Source organism: Sus scrofa, chromosome 17, assembly GCF_000003025.6.
Source record: "Sus scrofa isolate TJ Tabasco breed Duroc chromosome 17, Sscrofa11.1, whole genome shotgun sequence".
Taxonomy (NCBI): domain Eukaryota; kingdom Metazoa; phylum Chordata; class Mammalia; order Artiodactyla; family Suidae; genus Sus; species Sus scrofa.
The window spans coordinates 57894305-57906662 of NC_010459.5; the positions used below are offsets into that span (position 1 = coordinate 57894305).

The window sequence follows — 12358 nt, forward strand, 5'->3', positions numbered from 1 at the left end:
AAGGATCTAGCATTGCCGTGAGCTGTGGTGTAGGTCGCAGATGTGGCTCAGATCTGGCATTGCTGTGGCTGTGGTGTAGGCCGGCAGCTGCAGCTCCGATTCCACCCCTAGCCTGGGAACCTTCATGTGCTGCAGGTTTGGCCCTACAAAAAAAGCAAAAAAAAAAAAAAAAAATCATTGAACTAAGTTTTGGGGCTGAACCATCATGACCTGTTTAGTTTCATCTAGGTTAATTTTGCATTATTGCCCTAACACTCATGCAGCTAGAAAGTTTTGCTGTGTTTATGTTATAAATTCATGTTTAGGAATCTCAAACACTAATTAAAAATACATTTAAAATTTTATTTTTTTTATTTATTTTGGCTGTGCCTGTGGCATGCGGAAGCTCCTGGGCCGGGGATCAAACCCTCACCACAGAAGTGACAACACTGCATCCTTAACCCCTAGGCTACCAGGGAACTCCAAAATCACGTTTTTTAAATTTATTTTTAAAAATTATTTCCTCCCCTTAAGACATTTTATTTCTTTATTTTTTTAAACTGTAATTGATTTTCAACACACCAATTTCTGCTGTACAGCAAAATGACTGAGTTATAAATATAAATATGTATATATATATATGCACACACACACATTCTTTTTTATACTCTTTTCCATCATGATCTGTCCCAGGAGATTGGATATAATTCTGGTGTTATGACCAACTGTTGATTACCCATTCTAAATGCAATAGTTTGCATCTACTAACCCCAGATTCCCCACCTACATTTTTTAAAAGAAAAGGAACGTAAAAAGGGGAGACTGAGGTAGACCTGGAGGGCAGAGAGGGGCGTTCCTGTCGTGGCTCCATGATTAACGAACCCAACTAGCATCCATGAGGACTCGGGTTTGATCCCTGGCCTCGCTCAGTGGGTTAAGGATCCGGTGTTGCTGTGAACTGTGGTATAGGTCACAGATGTGGCTTGGATCTGGTGTGGCTGTGGCTGGGGCTGTGGCCGGCAGCTACAGCTCCGATTCGACCCCTGGGAACCTCCATATGCCATGGGTGCAGCCCTCAAAAGCAAAAAAAAAAAAAAAAAAAAAGAGAGAGAGAGAGAGAGAGGGAGAGGGGGAGACAGGAGGGGAGGGACGAGCCACCTTGAGGGGAGAGGGGGGTGGGTGAGAGCCTCTAAAGAGGCAAAGCGGAGAAGACACGCCTGCAATTTTCCAGACTTCGAGGCTGACCTGGGGAGTTGCACCAAAGTTTGCATTTGTTTCCTTTGCTCTTCGAACCTTCCTGGAACTCACTGAAGAACCTCCCACTGAAGGATGTGTCCCTTTGGAGCCTCTGAGGGGCCTTCTTTCAGAAGGTGGAGGTGGGAGGGACAGCCCAGAAGGTTATTTTCAAGAGTGTCCGGGCACCCGCTGACCAGGGAAGCGGGGTGCCTTATGTGGGGGTCAGGCTGTCCTGTGCCGTGCAGGGCCCCCGAGGTGGCCCCAGCTAGGGCAGCCATCCTGGGCCAGGCTGCTGCCCTGGCCGTGCCTGGGGGTGGATTCAAAATGTGGGCGGCATTTGGAGCCCGCCTGTAGACCAGACTTGATCCTGAGGCCGTGGGCTTGCCTGGTGGCCCCTGGAAAAATCCAAAGTGTTGAGGCCTCATTTCAGCAAAGGATTCAGGGATGCAGGTGGCCAGTTGTCCCTTTCTCGTTGTCCGTGCAGCCTGAAATCACCCTGCCCTACCCCTGCCACAAACTCCCCCGAGTTCTTGGGGAGGATAATATCTGGGGGAGGTGGGGATGCCTCCAGGAAAAGATACTGGATTTCTGCGAAGAGGCCTTTGGAGCACAGGAGACTAGCAAAAGAACAGATGTGACTCAATTTCACCCCAAGAGTATACGGAGCAGTTTCTACCAGTTTAACTCTTTATCCCTTGGGCATTCCCTTTGTGGCTCAGCAGAAATGAATCTGACTAGTATCCATGAGGATGTGGGTTCGATCCCTGGCCTCGCTCAGTGGATTAAGGATCTGGCGTTGTTGTGAGCTGGGGTGTAGGTGGCAGATGCGGCTCGGATCTGGCATTGCTGTGGCTATGGCGTAGGCGGGTAGCTCCGATTGGACCCCAGCCTGGGAACCTCCATATGCCGCGGGTGCAGCCCTAAAAAAAAAACAGAACAACAACAACAAAAAACCCTTCTCTGTGTTTATGAGGGGTCAAGACAGAGCACGAGGCAAGTTGCTTGCATTTAGTCTAGAACAAAAAGCTCAATTAACTGCTGGGCCCACCACAGTCTTGTCAGGTTGAAACTCCCCAGATTGAGGTCAGTTGCCTCCCTTAGCTACCCCACACGTCTCCCCGGTCCCCGCTCCAGCCAGACCCATCTCCTAATTATCTCATGTGGCCAAGCCCGCGTCTCCTCTCACGCCCAGAACTTTGCACCTGGCTTTGCCCTCGTCGGCATCTGCAAGAGGGCTGGTGGCTAGAGCATCGCCCTCCTGAGACGGGCCAGCCAGCATGCTCTCCTGGAAGCAAGGCTGTTTCATCTCCTAAAGATGCTGGGGTTGGGACTGGCTGCCCTCGGGATCTTCCAGTGCCTGGGGTACGGCTGTCGGTCACCTGCCTCCTCCAGGTGACAGTGATGCTTACCAAGCTTTTTTGCCCAAGATAAATGACTTCTGTACAGTTGATGGCAGTTTACCTGATGGGTTTCCTGGAAGACACCCTGAGCCCTGGCGCGCTGGCATTTTAGCATCATAGGCAGCATTGGGTTTTGGCTCCCCTGCAGTAGCGGCTTTGGATCAGCACGTGTGGCTCAGAGGAAAGACAGGTCCTGGCCAAGCATACGGTGCTTATGAGGCAAAATGGCACAAGGGTAGGAGGCCACGTTAGTGCTTGGTTACAGAAGGTACATGTTCCAGTAGCTTCTGCTCAGCTTCACCTCCAAGGCCTGCTTTTGGCCCAGTGGGCAAGGGCTGTGGGGGGAGGGGCAGACATGATACAGAACACTGTTTGAAAATGTAGATCAATGATCCATATAAAAATATTTTGAGACCATAAATAAATGAACATCCTACAGGCCAGCAGTGAATGGAGCAGACCAGCAAGTGCCGTCATCGTCTTTGAAAATCACTCTCAGCCTGCTCCCTGCTTCCAGAGTGAGTGGCACGAGCCTTACCACTTAATTGGTCCCTGGCCCCCTAACTGGAGGGCAGCATCTTTACAAGCACTTAAGTTGTTGAGGTTCCCAAGCGAAAAAGCAGTTCCCTGGTGAAATGGTGTGTAAAGGCTGGAATTGCCAGAAAAATCTGCAGCCAGGGCTTCTTTGTCAGTAGTTTTGTGCCCAGCGTGCCTAGGACAACGAGGGTGCCGGGAACTCCGCGGCATCGCTGGATGTTGGCATCCATAGCCTTTCACCAACCTCTTTTCTCGCCTCTCTAGCATCCAGGAAGGGTGAGGTGGGTTTGTGTGTCCTGGAGTCTGACATTAATCCATGTCGGGGTGCTTTGCTCCGGCAGCTCCGCGCCGATGTCTGCCTGAGCACTCGCGGGCCATCGCTGACCTCTTCGTTTTAGGAAATCTTCCTGGAACTTCTCTTACCTGATTCACCACTTGTTCATTCATGCGCTGGGTGGGTGTTTGTAAATAACTCTGAGAACTCCACTGTTGGGAAACGGGAGCTCAGTGGCCTTTCTGAAAGGTGATCTGGTGCCCAGAATTTCCAACCTTGACCTGGATGTGCCATTTCCCAGGATGGACCACGGGCCTGCTTTTGGGGAAAGAGAATTTGACGCACGGCAGGTTAGGGGTAGCCTGGCAGCTCCCTAAGGTGTGTTCGTACTGCCTCAACGGTGTGTGTGCTACTCTCATCAGCTCAAGTCTAAGGAAAAGATGCTGGAAAGTTCGTTTGTCAAAGAGTAGGACTGGAGGATAGAGATCAGGTTTTTCTTCTGCACGGTTGGTCGTGTCTGTGTTTATTTACTTATATTGCACTGGTGGCTAACGAGCGATTGGTAGTAAATTATTGTTTAATCCACTCTCAGCACGATAAGATCGGCTTCTCTGAGTGTACAAAGATGTTTTGTATTCAAAGAGTAATAAACAGCTCAGCTCTTTTGCCCGAGATGTTATTGCTGTCATCCTGCCTCCAACCAATGGGTGGCAAGGAGTGTCCATTGCCGAACATGCCAGCTAACCTCCCGGGCAAACGTTGTTTTTATGTGGGTTGTTATACTTTGACCTTTGTATGAACACAGAGTGAACACACTTTTATTTAATGAGCAATTCCGAAATGCTCCTGGACTTCGCCACAGGGGTGAGGAGTTTGCGGGAGAAAGTTTCTGAAACCATGTAGCTTGTTTGTGAGAAGGGAGGGGGCAGGGTGCAAGCGTGGGGATCAGACCCCCACGGAGACGTGGGCTGGGAGTTCCAGAACCATCCGGAACTTTGTCATGCTACCCTCTGCCATGTCCTGCTTAAGTGTGAAGGATCATTTGGGAAATAAATAGATAAATACACGAGAAAAGCTTTATTATGTTCAATCGGATTCATGGAGTCTGAGAACAAGCTGCCTGAGGGAAAAATCCAGAAACGCGAGCTCCAGCCCATTCATGGTGCTCAGTTTGGGGGCTGGAGGCGTTGAAGGGGGCAATGGTAAGGACTCCTTTTTATTTCTGTGCATAAGTTTTTTCAAATAGTACACAACACTAGTGCAAAAAAAAAAAAAAAAAAAAAGGTAATCTACTTTTTTGTTGTTGGAAAAAAAGCCTGGAGGCGCAAAAACCTGAAAAAAATGCAGAGGGTTTGTGGCCTGTGTTCCGTTTGCCTCTCCATTTTCAGCATTCAGAGGAAGCAGCATATTGCGGTAAAAATGGTACACAGCTTCCCTGCGGTGTGGCCTTCAGTGGTTACTCACCCTCTCTGAGTATCTATTTTCTCACCTGTAACTTGAGCCTAACAAACTGCCTTCCTGGAGTTCCCCGGTGGCCTAGCAGTTAAGGACCTGGCGTTGTCACTGCTGGGGGGAGGTTCCATTCCCGGCAGGGGAACTTCTGCATGCTGGGAGCTTGACCAAATATACTAATACTAATAATAGTACTGCTTCAATTTCATTATACTGAAGAATAAATGTGCTAATCCATGACAAGTGCTTAAAAATAACACAGCGCTTGGGATATAGTAAATGCAAAATAAACGTGAGTATTTCATTATTATTTTTCATTCGTGTATGTGACAGTTGTTATCTACAGTAAAATTATTTGACGTCATTGGAATTCTACGTCTTTTTTTTTTTTTCTTGTACTTGGAACTTATTTTATTTTATTTATTTTTTTTGGCTGCACCCATGTCATGTGGAAGTTCCCGGGCCAGGGATCAAACCCACACCACAGCAGTAACCAGAGCCACAGTGGTGACAACACTGGATCCTCAACCCACTGAGCCACCAGGGAACTCCTCTACAAGTCTTTTGAACTTCACTTTTTAGATTTCTTTGGCTCATTCTAAAATTAAATCTGCCTTTTAAAAAAATGACATCCCTAAATCTTCTGGCAGAGAACAGATAAAGAGGTATTATTTTACTTTTTTATATTTCTCTGGTAGGTGTAGCATTAGAAAAAGGCTTAACTTCAGGGGCAGAGTTAGTTAGATCATACCTAATTAGGTGCTAATTAGAGCTGGTAATTCTACTTGAAAACCTAAGAGCAGTGACACCCGGTTTGTCCAGGACTGAGGACAGTTTGGGACACCCTCCTCCTTGCAGGAGCTGCTCCCTGCGCTTATCAAGGTCAGCGTAACCACGTGGATGGGCCCATGCTCAGTTCCCTGGGCTCCTCCACTGGACCCCTCAGGGGCAGTTGATGCTCTTGGTGGCTGGCCCCTTTTTCACGTACTTTTGTCACTTGCGTGGCCGGCAGCATCCTGGGGCCCCAAACCCGTGTAAGTCCTGGTCCCTGGAAGCGAGGACGATGCATTTCCCTGGCAGAAGGGACGGTGCAGGTGTGGGGAAGTTGTTGGACTCCCCGAGTGAGCCCAGGTCCCCACAAGGGGCCAGAGTCGGAGGAAGGCAGGAGGGTGATGGGGACGGAGGGGGTAGGAGACGCTGTGCGTCTGGCTTTGCAGGAAGGGGCCTCGAGCCAAGGGAGGGAATTGATGCTGGAAAACAGTCTCCTTGAGAGCCTGCAGGAGAGACCCAGCTCTCGCCACTCCTTAGACTTCTGACCTCCAGGACGCTAAGAGAATAAACCTGTGTTGTCTTAAGACACTGCGCTGGCGGCTGCTCCTTCCCGTGGTATCGAGACTAACCCAAGTGCACGCGCCTTCCCCACCTCCCGGGTCCCCGAGATTCTGGCCACACCCAGTCTCCCGGGCTGACGCCCTGCTCCTCCTTCTGACCCCTTTGTCAGACTTGGGGTCCCTGAGCCTCATCCTTGGACCTTCCTGCCGCATCCTCTCCCTTGGGGGGCCTCACTGAGCTGGGCGCTTTTGGTGAATCATGCGCGTGATGGATCTCACACGACGGGAAGCTCCTTTACCCCCCTGTCGGGGTACCTCTGTCCCTGTCGGGGCACCTGCTGGACAAATGTGACTTGCCGAACACTGAACAGTTGACCCAAATCCTGAAAACCAGTTGATGGAGAGCCTTCTAGATACTCCTGCCAAACACCTTACGTGCCTCTTTCTCACGCAACTGCATCCATCCATCCTGGTGACTCCAAAATATTCCCAGGATCTGACCACCCCCTGATTTTTTGCTGCTTCCACTCCAGCTGGGCCACTGGTATCACACTCTGCCTGAAACACCAAGGGGTCCCACGCAGAGCCCTCCAGGGGCCGGAGGACCTGGTGCCCGCCCGCCGCCCCCAGACTTCAGGCAATGGCTTCTCTCCCGCCCGGCTCCTGCCACCCGGCCCTTAGTGTTCCTCACCCACCCAAGCAGGCTGTCCCTCAGGGACTTTGCTCTCTAAAGGACAGCAGGACGTGCCACCCCAAACACCCTGCTTTGGCATGAGGATTGTTTTGAGCTGCAGGCACTTGGAAAAGAGCAGGTGCAAGAAGGGGCCCCTGACTCCCCCCCACCTCCTGAAAGCAGGAGACGAAACCCCCTGTGACCAGCACTCTGTACCAGGAGGAGGCACAGTTCTGTCACCAAGATGGGGAGTGGTGGCCGAGAGAAACGGAGCAGGCTTGTTGAAATAATTCCCACCTTGCTTTGCTGTGTTGTTACTTATCCACAGTTTTTGGAGGACAAATACTCAGGCCCGGCCCCTTCACCGGGTCTTTGTTCCCAAGGGGGCACCCGTGTCCGTGAAACATTCTGGAAGCCTTTCTCCTGTTGATCTGTTTTCGAGCCATTTAATTCTCAGGTGCAGCTGGAGACCCTGAGAGGCAGGGGGAAGTTTCGCCTCCCCTCTAGTTCGGCGCTCCCGCCCCACGCAGTGTTCCTGCCCCACCAGGCAGCATGGCTCTTCTTCTGCCTCCTGCAAATCCCTGTCCCTTCTCGGAGGCCTTCCTGACCTCCTTGTTTAGAACTGAAGCCCCACTGTCCCTTGTCAGCTTCCTTGTCCCCAGCACTTAAAAGTGGCTGGCATCGCCTCCGAAAATGGAAGGCTGATGGTGTGCTGACGGCCCGTGCAACGCTCCCCCGGGGCATGGGTCCGGCCTGGGTTTGCTCTGCTGTTTGTTTGTTCTCTGCCCGGGACTAAGTCAGGCTGCCATGTGCAGGGCGCTTGGCGAATGTGTGTTGAATGAACGGACCTGAATGAGGCGTTGTGCAATAGTTTCGTGCAATAATCTTCCCTGGTTGTGAGAGCTGAGTGTTCAAAATAAATGTGTAAGGTGTTCCGTTTACCTTTTAAGGTGAGCTGTCAGCATTAGTGTAAGGGTAACACCGTCTGCAGTTTCTTGGGGGTCCCTGTGTGTAGGACTTACGAAGGCTGCTGCCATAATGCAGCACAACGAAGGGGGGTCCCCGGACGGAGGCGGAGGGTGTGTTCAGGGCTTAGCTCTTCTGCCCAAAGTACGTCTGGCGTTTCGCTGACACATGTTCCAAAATACATGTTCTACAGAATTAAAATTCAGACTCATTGCTTGGGAAAGGGGCAGGGATGGTTTCCTTTTGGAACAGGGGCTGCCTTTGGGGGGACAGAGGACCCAGAGGAGACTCCGTGTTTGCAGGATGCCTGCTGAGACGTGGGGGCCGCGGTCTTCTCTTTAATTGTGGGTCCTCGGGCTGCACTTGGGAGGAGCCAACCAGATATTCGTGGACTGAGCGATGGAAGGAAAGAGAGAGGGGCGGGGAGAAGGGGGAGGGGAGCAGGGGGAGGAAGGAGGAGGGAGGGAGGGGAGGGTCCTTTCCCGATGAGCGAGTGGGAGGCCGATGGGTAAACCCGGTCTCCCCGAGGCTGCTGTTGAGGCAGACGCCCCTCGGCCGAGCCGGCAAGGGGGGCATGTGGTCCAAAGCCACACCCTCCTCATCTCTCTGGAGAGCAGGACTGTCCCTGACATGGGAAATGACCCTGATTAGCTGCTTGTGGGTGGAAGGGGAACCCAGGCCACACCCCAAGCGAGATAAGGAAACTGCTGTGCCTTGGAGACGAGAGAGAGAGCTGGCCTCTCTCGCTTTTGCTTTTTCTTGTTTGATTTTGAAGGAGAGGGGCACGTGGGGAAAGAGCAGAGAGGGACGTGGGGAGTGGGGCGCTGACCCTCCACGGGGTCTTAGTGGCGGGGCCCCCACGTCAGCCTGTCCCCAGCATCCATGTCCGAGAGTGCGTAGCGCTGAGCTGTGTGCTCCAGACACCCCCGGCGTGCAAGTGGACCTCAGTTCCCTTGTTCAAGGCCCCCTGCCCTGCACGGTGGCAGGCAGTGCTTAGGGGGCGTCTCATGAACCTGCACGGGCGTGTGCCCCTTCCAGCCATCAGTGAGCTCTGCTGTGCACACGGGGGCCTTGGCCTGGGGGGAGGTGTGTGGGGTGTGTATCTATGTGTGTGTGTGTGTGTGTGTGTGTGTGTACGTGTAGAGTCGGGCAGAAGGCAGGTTCCACGTCTGCACGTGTGCGGCACGGGCCAGGACGGGGCACTTCTGGGGAGGTACCCAGAAATGAGGCTTGGACGCAGAGGCCACCATAGGATGTTGGTTTTGTTTTTAGAATTTCTGTTCTGAAAGTAATTATAGATTCACAGGAGGTTGCCAAACTCGAGTGTGCAGGAGGGGGTTCCGTGTTCCCCCGCCCATGCCCACATCTGACATGTGTGCATCGCAACATCAAAGCCAGGAGGCAGACGTGGGTGCTGTCCACCGTTTATTTAGTCTTTCGCAGTTTTTTGTGTGCTCCTTTGCGTGTGTGCCTGTCTAGGTCTATCGCACGTGTAGATTTGTGTAGCCACCACTACAACAACAGTTCCAGCACCCCCGGGATCCCTCCAGCCACCCCTTTATAGCCACGCACTGGCCCCCCGCCCCCCAGCATCCCTGTGACCCTAAGAATGTTAGCTCCTTGGGAATGGGCAGAAGTCTTGGGAAGGACGTTGTGTTTTCCCACGAGGCGCATGTGGGAGGCCCATGCGTACCTTCTCCAGACGTTAAGGGCGTGTGTGTTCGTGTACCAGACCCTGGAACTGTGCTGGTGGTTCAGAGCCACACTGGCGCTAACCCCAAGCGGCTCAAAGTCCGGAGTCCTCTCATTCACAGAGCCGGTGCGTGAACAGCCTCCGACAGGATGGGGGGGCGGATGACGCCTGGGGGCCAAGGTCACGAGCCTGTCCCTCGAGGGCCAGGGAGGTCCCCGGAGAGCGGGAGCGCTGGGGCTCATTTTACAAATTCGTTTCCTCTGCAGCCCTGGAATCCTGCTCAGCTCCTGGGACAGCGACTGCTTGGCTGAAGCATCAATTATGGATACATGATATGTTTTAAAATCTCGGACAAAGGCAGCAAAGCCATCCATCTGCCTTTCGGGACCAGGTCCGTGGGAGACTCTGGCCGAGGGGACAGTGCTCCCAGCTTCACTCAGCTGCAGCAGCAGATGCTGCTCATCTTATTGTTCTGGATAAGCCGGGCCGAGGGTGTCAGTAAACACGCCTCTGCATTTTAAACTGTGGAAACCAATTAAAAGGAGTTTAAAGTTCTCTTGTTAACCAAACCAAACGGACGGATGCAGGAACCAGATGGGCCCAAGCCAAATGGGCTATTTCCTGTTGGTCCCTGACTTTGTCACAAAACAAGAGGACGCAGGAGGAAGGGGCTGGGTGGTTGGCACAGTGGGTCCTTCCCAGAGTGCTGGGAAGTGCTTTGGGAATCTGGGAAGTCTTTGTTTTCCTGAAAAGAGAAAGTGCTGGAAGGGATGGTGATTAAAGTGTGTGTGACATTGCAGGCTCCCCAGTTGGTGACAGCGAAGCTGCGAGGCTTCCTCTGTTTACCTCTTGCCACGATGGCCACGTGGACTTGTCTGAGGTCGCAGGGCTGAGAGTCCGGGCACAGCCAGAACTCCCGACCAGCAGGTGTGCACGAGGTCAGGGTGGGCGTCAGGCACCCCAGGGTTCCTGCCAGAGAAAGGGTGCCCTTCCCCACTTGGGAGAAGAAGCTGGAGAGGTTGGACCTATTGTGAGAGGTTATTGCTGCTTCTTGAGGGGCTTTCATGGGGAATTTAGAATACATTCACTTTTGTTTTGTTTTGTTTTTCTAGGGCCGTAGCCACAATGTATAGAAGTACCCAGGCTAGGAGCTGCAGCCACTGGCCTACGCCACAGCCACAGCATCGTCAGATCCAAGCTGCTTCTGCGACCTACACCATAGCTCATGGCAACACCAGATCATTCACCCACTGAACAAGGCCAGGGATCCAACCTGTGTCCTCATGGATCCCCGTCAGGTTCGTTACCACTGAGCCACAACGGGAACTCTTAGACGGTATTTACTTTAGACTGTGTTCAGAACCGAACCCCCATCTCTCGCCGTCACTCCCACACTTTTTGCACCACCATCAAACACACCTCTCACCATCCTCCCCAACACATACACACACACACACACACACACACACACACACACACACACACACACACATGCTCCCTGCACGTTTTCTTACTTGCCCGTCTTCCTGAGTCCCGCTCTGAAGCATCCTTCAAATCTGCCTTCTTCTGTGTCTGCCTGGACTGCGCAGACCAGCTCTGAGCCCCGTCTCCCAGTTCCCTGTTCTCAGAGCCCTCGTGAGGTGCAGAAGGTCACGGCCGGCTCCCAAGGCCGTGTGGATATATATTCTGCCACCAGAAGCTGGGCTCTGGTTTCCATAGGCGCCTCGGTCCCGGGAGCAGTGCCACCCACTCTCTACCTTAGAAAGCCCTCTTCTCCCCTTATCGCTCCTCTCACGGCTCTTTGTCCCCTGGGGGTGCTTGGGTCCCTGCTTTTGACCTCATCATTGTGTGATCTTTGCCAGAACGCCTGTCGTATTGCCACTGGATTTGCAGGAAAGAGATGAAAGGTGTCCTTCTGTTGAGGGTGATGGTGAAATGGCCAAGCGGAGGGGAGGGAGCTGTCGTTATTTTCTTATGGCCATAAAGGCACAGACACAGGCCAGCTTGTCCCCGTCTCTCTCCCTTGAATGACATGTCTGTGATTACAGATGAAACATTTTTCTCATCAGGTTACCGTCCAGGGAGATGCTCATTTGGGACCTGGGTCGTCCTTATTGTTTTCAACAGCCTGAGCTGGAGCATCACGAAATTAGTCCTTGGTTTGTGGACCTTGCAAACGTCATCCAGAAGGAGGCCAAGATGTTGGCTGCTTTTTTCAGAGGCAACACTTCAGCCTGGCCTGCAGGGCAGCCTGGTGCAGCTGCCAGCCCTGTCCTGGACCTCACACCACCTCCCTCTCTGCCCTGGTGTTTCTGCACTGCAGCATCCCTGGCCTAAGCTCTCCCCACAAATGCCAAATGCACACCTGCTCTGGGTGGGGGAGTCTCCTCCGTCAGATGTAAACACAGCAGCTCCTTTTCATCCAAAGCGTACTTTCCCCAGTGTGACCGCTCTCTGGAATACGTCCCTTCCCAACACACTGTTTCTGTCATCATCCCGTTGTTTTACTGTCTCTTTGATCCGAATTCTTGTGTATGTGTTCACCTGTTTATTATTTGCCTTCCCCAAGGATGCGGCCCCAGGAGAGCAGGGCTGGCTTGATCCCCTAGGTCCCACAGAGCCTTGAACAGTGCCTGGTGTTTGTCTGCTGAATGAACTTGAAGGGCCCAGTGTCGGTCCTTTTTGCTTTCTTTTTTAAACCTGACAAATCTATCAGCTATTTTTTTTTTGCTTTTAAATCAAAGTTGAGTTCCTCTAACGCCCTTTAAGTCTTGAGTTCCTGCAGTGGACTGAAGCGCTTGACAGTGGCAGACACGG

General features: G+C 52.4%; 1 long non-coding RNA gene across 3 annotated transcripts; it reads left to right on the plus strand.

Moving 5' to 3' along the window:
- On the plus strand, positions 4309-10694 carry LOC102166415. Of its 3 annotated transcripts, none has more exons than XR_308900.3 (4): positions 4309-4628; positions 9808-9932; positions 10342-10468; positions 10654-10694. It is a non-coding gene; the product is annotated as an uncharacterized LOC102166415 (long non-coding RNA). The 3 variants fall into 3 exon arrangements; XR_002339988.1 differs by lacking the exon at positions 4309-4628 and adding an exon at positions 8351-9667; XR_002339987.1 differs by lacking the exon at positions 4309-4628 and having other exon boundaries at positions 9674-9932.